This window comes from Phascolarctos cinereus, unplaced genomic scaffold (genome assembly GCF_003287225.1).
Source record: "Phascolarctos cinereus isolate Bilbo 61053 unplaced genomic scaffold, phaCin_HiC Scaffold_1;HRSCAF=81, whole genome shotgun sequence".
Lineage (NCBI taxonomy): Eukaryota > Metazoa > Chordata > Mammalia > Diprotodontia > Phascolarctidae > Phascolarctos > Phascolarctos cinereus.
Window position 1 is genome coordinate 37,509,752 of NW_027555514.1, and position 7,336 is coordinate 37,517,087.

A 7,336-nucleotide genomic window follows, 5' to 3' on the forward strand; every position below is an offset into this window, starting at 1 on the left:
TTTGAACTCGGCTCTTCCTGTTTCCAAGTCCATCCCTCTATCCAAGAATGATTGGGGCTTTTTTGCCGCCTTTGGCAATGGCACTCCTGTGAAGTGGTCCACACAAAGGAAAAATATTATTTACCAATAAAGAAATCTTAATATTTAATATGGGGAAGGGGGGTACAGAGGTGACAAGGGAGATGGGAAGCTCGTGAAAGGTCTTGTGAGCTTTGCAATGAAACTTTGAGCCACTGCATATTGCCATTAGAGGCAGCTGGTGACTCAGTGGATGGAGCAGCAGGCCTGGAGTCAGGAAGACCTGAGTTCAAATCCAGCCTCAGACACTTACCAGCAGCGTGACCTTGATCAAGTCACTAACCTCTGCTTGCCTCAGTTCCTCATCCGTAAAATGGGAATCATAATAGCATCTGCCTCTCAGGGTTACTGTGAAGATTAGATGAGACAGTATTTGTCAGAAGCTCTTGGCATGGTGCCTGACAAATAGTAGGCATTGCGTAGATATCTGTTCCTTTCCCCTCTCTTTTCTTTTCTTCTCACTGGGAATTAGTCTGGTTTCAGGTAGTGTGGTGGAGTGAGAGGACGGACCTTGGAGTCAGAAGACGGGGCTCTTCTCCTGGTTAGGTGAGTGTCTGAATTCCGTAGCTATGTCTGGAGATGAGAGGTAAGGATGCTCAGCTACTTCCTTCCTGGGGCTTTTGGAAGGCACGAAGGAAATAAAATATGGAATGCTCTCTGCAAGCATAGCTGGTTATTTGGGGGGTTGTTTGATAGCAATATCCATCAGTGAATAGGTTTGTGGGAGGCAGATCAGTGCTATTTGAAAGGCTAAAGTTAGAGTAATAAGAAGAGTTAGCATCTCATAAAGCACCCACTATGGGCCGGGCACTGTGCTAAGTGCTTTACAGTTATCTCATTTGCTCCTCACAACAACCCTGAGGTAGGTTATTATCCTCATTTTACAGTGGAAGGAAACCAAGACAGACAGAAGTTAAGTGACTTGCCCAGGGTCACACGACTAGTGTCTGAGGTTGGATTTGAACTCAAGTCTTCCAACTCCAGACCCAGTGTTCTGTTAATCACCCAGCTGCCTGAATAAGCTAGGTTCCTGAGAACTGGCTTTACAAATACCTCGAGGTCATATGTGTCCTGTGCACGTATAAAGGCGACTAGGAAAGCGGGAAAAGGCTTGGAGCTCAGAACATATTATCTCTCCATCCATGTCTGGCATTGTAGCCAGAGAGCTTTCTTAATTATCTGCCTAGAGGCCTAGAAAAGGCAGAGGGATTGGGGTGATAGAGTAGAGAGTCCCAAAAGAAAGCTACGTCTCTTAGTCCTGGGATGGGAGGCTCTGTCAGTCAGTCTGTCTACGTGACTTTGGAGTGTATAAAAGGCATAGGAATGGGAACTTTGGAGGATGTCAGTGTCTTAGAATATCTGCTGAACATTCATCGTGTTCTGCAAAGTTACCTCTACCCACTGCAATCTGGCTTCCCACCGCACCAAAAAATGGCGGAATCTCTCCCAGGTTCCCAGTGGTGTCTTTGAAAAAACAAGCCATTGTTGCTTTGTAATAAGGGATGGCTCTCTGGGAGGAGAAGGAGGAGGAATGGGGGAAAGCTGGCAGTCTACTCACTGCGAAAAACAAAAGATGCCAATAAAAACCTATTGTAAAATTATTGCTGCCTGTGTTTTTATGTCACAGTCATTTCTAGAAATTCCCTGCCCTCTCTCCTCTCTTTGCCCTATCCTGGAAATTGAATCTTCCCTGTAGCAAAGACATGCTCCTGAACACAGATCCAATGACTGTGTCTGACGACCAGTTCTGCCCCTTCTCTGACCCCCCACCTCATTACTTGTTCTCCAAGATCATTACTGGTTTTATAATTACTAAGAGGCTGGCTTCCTCTTAGTGTTCATTGACATAATTATAATCTGTGAATTTTTTCCAATTCTGCTTATCTCACGCTGCACCAGGTTGCATGCATCTTCCCACATGGGGCTGAATTCCTCACGGCACAGTAACATCCATATGAAATATTTTGTTTGTCCATTTCTGAATTGATGGGTACCCACCTTGTTTACAGTCCTTTGCTACCACACACACAAAAATACTTCAATGTATATATTATTTAAATTTGTGGATCTTTGTTTCTGTCTTTGGCCTTCTTGGTATATATATATATATGCCCATTAGCTAGATCATTAGATCAAATAGCATGAAAAGCTTAGTCACTTTTCTTTCATAATCCCAAGTTAATATCCAGAGTGGTTAGGCCAATTTATACCATTAATGTCTTAATTACTAAATCTAAAAGTCTTTTCTCAGTCCTCCTCCTTCTTGACTTACTTTGAAGCTGTTGACCATCTCTTTCTTCCCAGCCACTCTCTTCCTTCTTGACTGTAGTGACACAGCTCGCTCATCATTGTCCTACCTGTTTGACCACTTCTTCTCGGTCTCAGTTAGAATACCAAATCTCTTCACTGGATTCCATCCCCTCCATTGTCAGCTGCCTACTGGACAGCTCTGCCTGTATGTGCTATGAGAAAGTCAAACTCAACGTGCCCAAAATGGAGCTTGTTCTTCTCCACATGTCTGTTGAGTGCAACACCATCTTTTCAATGGCCTAGCGCTATAACCTTGGAGGTATCTTGACTCTTCCTTAGCCCATATCCAAACGGTGGCCAAGTCTCAGAGGTGTAGAATCTACCTCCATTCTCTCTCCTCTTCCTATATGCTCCTGTGACTGTGTCTTCCATGAGCCCCCGTGTCTACACTCACGCAACCACTACCCTATTTCAGACTTTCACCACCTCTGAACTGTGTTGTATAACGCCCCCCTAACTGACCTCCTATGTTTTAGTCTTTTCTCTCCCCAATCTATACTCCACAGAGCTGCCAAAATTATCTTCCCAAGGCATAGGTTTGACCATGTTATTTTATTTTACTGTTTAATTGTTGGTGGAACTATGAATTAATGTGACCATTTTTGGAAAGCAGTTTGGAATTACGCAAATAAGGTGTCTAAAAGGTACTGCTAAGCATATACCCCAAGCAGGTCATTGATAAAAAAAAAAAAAAGAAAGAAAGACCCTACATACACCAGAACATTCATATTTGCATTTTTTTGGTCGTAGCAGAGAGCTCAAGACAAAGTAGATGCCCATTAATTGGGAAATGGCTAAACATATTGTGATACATAAAAATAAAAAAAATGTTACTGTGGTGAAAGAAATTACTAACGTTGAGTAAAGATCAACACAAAAAGATTTATATGAACTGATGCAAAATGAAATAAGAGGCAAGAAAATAAAACACACAATGACTAGAACAATGTAAATAGAAAGAACAACTACAAAAAATAAAAAATAAAAAACGCATGTGGCAAAATTACAAAGAACAAGGTTGACCATAAAGAAGAATCATAAAAAAGATACTCCCTCCTGCTAATTTGTAGAAGTTGGGGTTCGTCTATGTAAAACATTGCATATGTTTCCCCAGAGTTTTTTTTTATTATACTGATTGGTTTTACTTGGATTTTTGTCTTTTTCTTTTGTATTTTTTTAAACAAAATTCATTGTTATATAGGATGGCTTTCTGGAAGGAGAAGGGATATCAGGAAAATTAGGTTTGTAGAAACAAGAGGAATCAATGAAAATTTATTTTAAATTTTTTTTAAAAATCTGTTTCTTGACTGTTTCCTTCAGTGATTAAAATAGAATCCCGAGGTTGGGGGGGGGGGAGGTTTTATGGTAGAAGAAAGAAAAGGTTCATCGTAGAAGGAAAGAACAAAAGTGGAAGGATTGAAAATGGCGGTGCTCTGAAGAACAGTGCTTGAACCCTGAAACAGCTACTTGCAAATGAGATGGAACCAATGTGCTTGGGAACGTCTGGATGCTGCTTCCAAACTCCTGCCTAGGTATTCCCATAGCTCTGAGGTCTTCAGAGGCAGACTGAATGGAAAGAAGGGAGAGAAGGCAGCAATATACAGACACCATTTGGTCTCTTCTAGAGCTGAAGGAGTGAGTTAGTTGGTCATTGGATAAGGGGGAAGATATAGAACCCCCAAAAAAAGTATTAGCTTAACACTGAAAAACCTACTTGCAAGTGAAGTGGAACATATTACTCAGGAAAGACAAACACCAAATATTATGTAGTCTGCCTTCAGGGGGAAAAAACCACCCACTTCTTGTAAAAAACACTGTTCTTTGGGATGGAGGATTTGATTTCAAGCAATGAGTCATCACTGTTTTTTTTCCTCTAGAAAAAAAAGTGTGCGGTTAGTTTTTTTTTTATTTTTTTAAAAGCTGCTAGAAGTAAATGCTTCTAATATTGCTTAGGTTTCCCCTTTCTGAGTAAGATAGTGCACCCAGTGGTCATAATGATAACAGCTAGAGGCAGGAAGGTACTAGAATAGTTCTAACCAGAGCCAATAGTTAAAATTTTCAGTGTATTTTGTTGTTAAGTTGTTTCAGTTGTGTCTGACTCTCCATGACCCCATTTGGGGTTTTCTTGGCCTAAAGACACTGAGATGGTTTGCCATTTCCTTCTCCAGCTCACTTTACAGATAAGGAAACTGAGGCAAACAGGGTGAAATGACTTGGCCAAGGTCACACAGCTAGTAAGTGTCTTTGGCTTGATTTGAACTCAGGAAGATGAGTCTTCCTGACTGCAGGCCCTGCATTCTGTCCAGTGCACCACCTAGCTGCCCTAGTATGAGTATTTGCACCTCAGGAATCAGTAAATGCTACAAATTAACATTTGATTTATTGTTTTATTGATTTTCTAGACTTGAGAAAGTGATGAGAAAAAATGTTAATAAGTACAAATTATGTGTCTTCTGTATACCCACACACACACACGCGCGCACATACCAGAGATCCATACCAGCACGTCCCTGGCTGGAGAGTTAATAACTCTTCAGTACACTGGAGAGATAAAAGTTGAAGGGTGAGGGAGAGAGGGTGAGGAGCCCTTTCCATGCCAGGTCACTGCAGACAAGTCTGAAATATGGGAGGGGAGCTTGCATGCGATGAGTGCTTAATAAATGTGTTGAACTGGATTGAATTTTACAGTTGGGGAAACTGAGACCCAGAGAGGGGAAGACAAATACCTAATGGAGTGTTCCTTCCATAAAGCCACGTTACATTCATTTTTTTTTTTAATTGTGAATTGTCCACTATTTTTCCCAGGGTCTAGCCCAATGAATGGCACACTGTAGGTGTTTTAACAAAGCTCGTTGATTAACTAGTTAATTAATGGAGTCTCTACAAGGTCCCTTTTAGTGCTGATAATCTCTGGGTTTGTGATTTTGTGACTCTAAGAAAGTAAGTATCATTAAGATGCTGAAAATGAGCTGAGATAAAATCCCACAAGCATAGAGTACCACTTAAAAGGACCCAGGAATAGTAGAGTCTGGGAAGCCAAAGGAAGATGAGAGAGTGGGGAGCTTTTTACGTGAACGGTTGTGTGGGCTCAGGAAATCAGGCAGAGTGTGGGAAGGGGATCTGAGACCAGTGTGGCAGAGTCAACTCTAAGAAGACCTGAGAGGGAAATGGAAATGTCCCCAAAATAAATGGGGCAAGTTCCTGGGGGATGCTAAGAAGCCTGAGTGTGTGGAGACACCATCAGGGGCTAGACAAAGGAGGAACAGCTTTTAAAAAGATAGGAAAGGCCATTGGGAAATGTTCCATTTCTTTAAAGAGAAGAGGAAGGTCAAGGATTAGCATCGCCCTTTGCTGCTTCAACGTAGGGGAAATGATCATGATTGTCATCATAATCAGCTTACATCAATGCAGAATTTTGTAGTTTTCAAAACACTTTACATATTTTCTCTTATTTGAGTCTTACAAAAGTCTCAGGAGGTAAATGGTTCAAGCATAATCATATCCATTTTATTGATGAGGAAACTGAGGCTTACAAAGGAAAAGTGATTTGCCACTGGACTGGAGATGAGAACCTGAGGACCCGAGTTCCAATTCAGCCTCAGACACTTCCTAGCTGTTTGACCCTGGGCAAGTCACAGCTTCTGTCTGCTTCAGTTTCCTCATCTGTAAAATGGGAATAATAATCACATCTACTTCCCAGGGTTGCTATGGGGATTAAATGAGGTAACACATGTGAAGGGCTTGGCCAACCTTAAAATGCTGTCTAAATGGCAGCTCTAACTATTCCAAGCCACCTCTGATACCTCAAGGGGGCAGGAAAGTGAACCCCAAGAGCCTGAGCAACGAAGCAGAGTTGGCAGTGAGTTTCTGCCGCTTTGCCTTACCTCCCGAGCCCTTGGCCCATACACGTTTATTGGGTTCTTCCTCTATAGCCCTGGACTTACCAAAACATCGTTCTGTAATTTTTCTCAAGCACACATGTGCTTGGGCTCACCCAGTTACATGGCAGGCTTCTTCCTGGCTGTAACCTCCGACTCTTTTGCAAATCTTCTGCCCTCCTTCTTCTCCTCCCTTCCTGGCGCTTTGGAGGCTGTGGGTACCTTTAAAATGCTTCTGCATTTCCAACATGGAATCAGGGGCCGTGGAGCTGGAAAGGACCTCCCTCGCCCCCAGGACGAGGCCCTCTCCTTGGACAGACAATGAAGCCAAGGTCACAAAGCTGGATTGGTAAAAGGCCTGAAAATGCCCATTGTTCTCATGATCCCGCTTTTGATTCTGACTCTGACGAAAACCAAGCAGCCTTACCCTCTCTCCCTGGGGCTCGATGACCACAAGCCAAGGAGAGGTGGTCAGAATGGGCCAGAAAACATGAGTCCGAGTCCCCCTGTGGCTACCTAAGCAAAGCCAGGGCCCCCTGCGATGGGAGGGGCCAGGCCATGATCAAGAAAAGCTGCTTTGTGAAATATGTCTGAAATGAGGGGTGTGTTCAAATCAGGAGGACCTGAGGTCAGGCACCCTAGGACACTTAGGGAATTTGCAGGTGAATTTCAGAACCACTTAGCTATCATTTTGGAGAGCTGGGGAAGCCAGAAGCACTGCTCAAGGATTTTAAGAGAACAAATATAGTTATTAGAAGGAAAAAAGGGGAGTGGCCCGTGGGGGGGGGGGAGGCAGATGAGGACAAGAACATTTCTTTGGGGAGGGGAGTAAAAGCTAAACCCCTGAGAGTCACTGGCCTTGAATCTACCCCCATCTAGCTCTGTGTCCTTATGCAGTCTCCATCCAGTCACCTCACTTACTTCATCTATAAAATGAGGCAGCTAGGTGGCCTAGTGGATAGAGCCTGGAGTCAGGAAGACTTATCTTCCCAAGTTCAAATCCAGCCTCAGACACTTACTAGCTGTGTGACCCTAGGCAAGTCACTTCACCTTGTTAGCCTCAGTTTCCT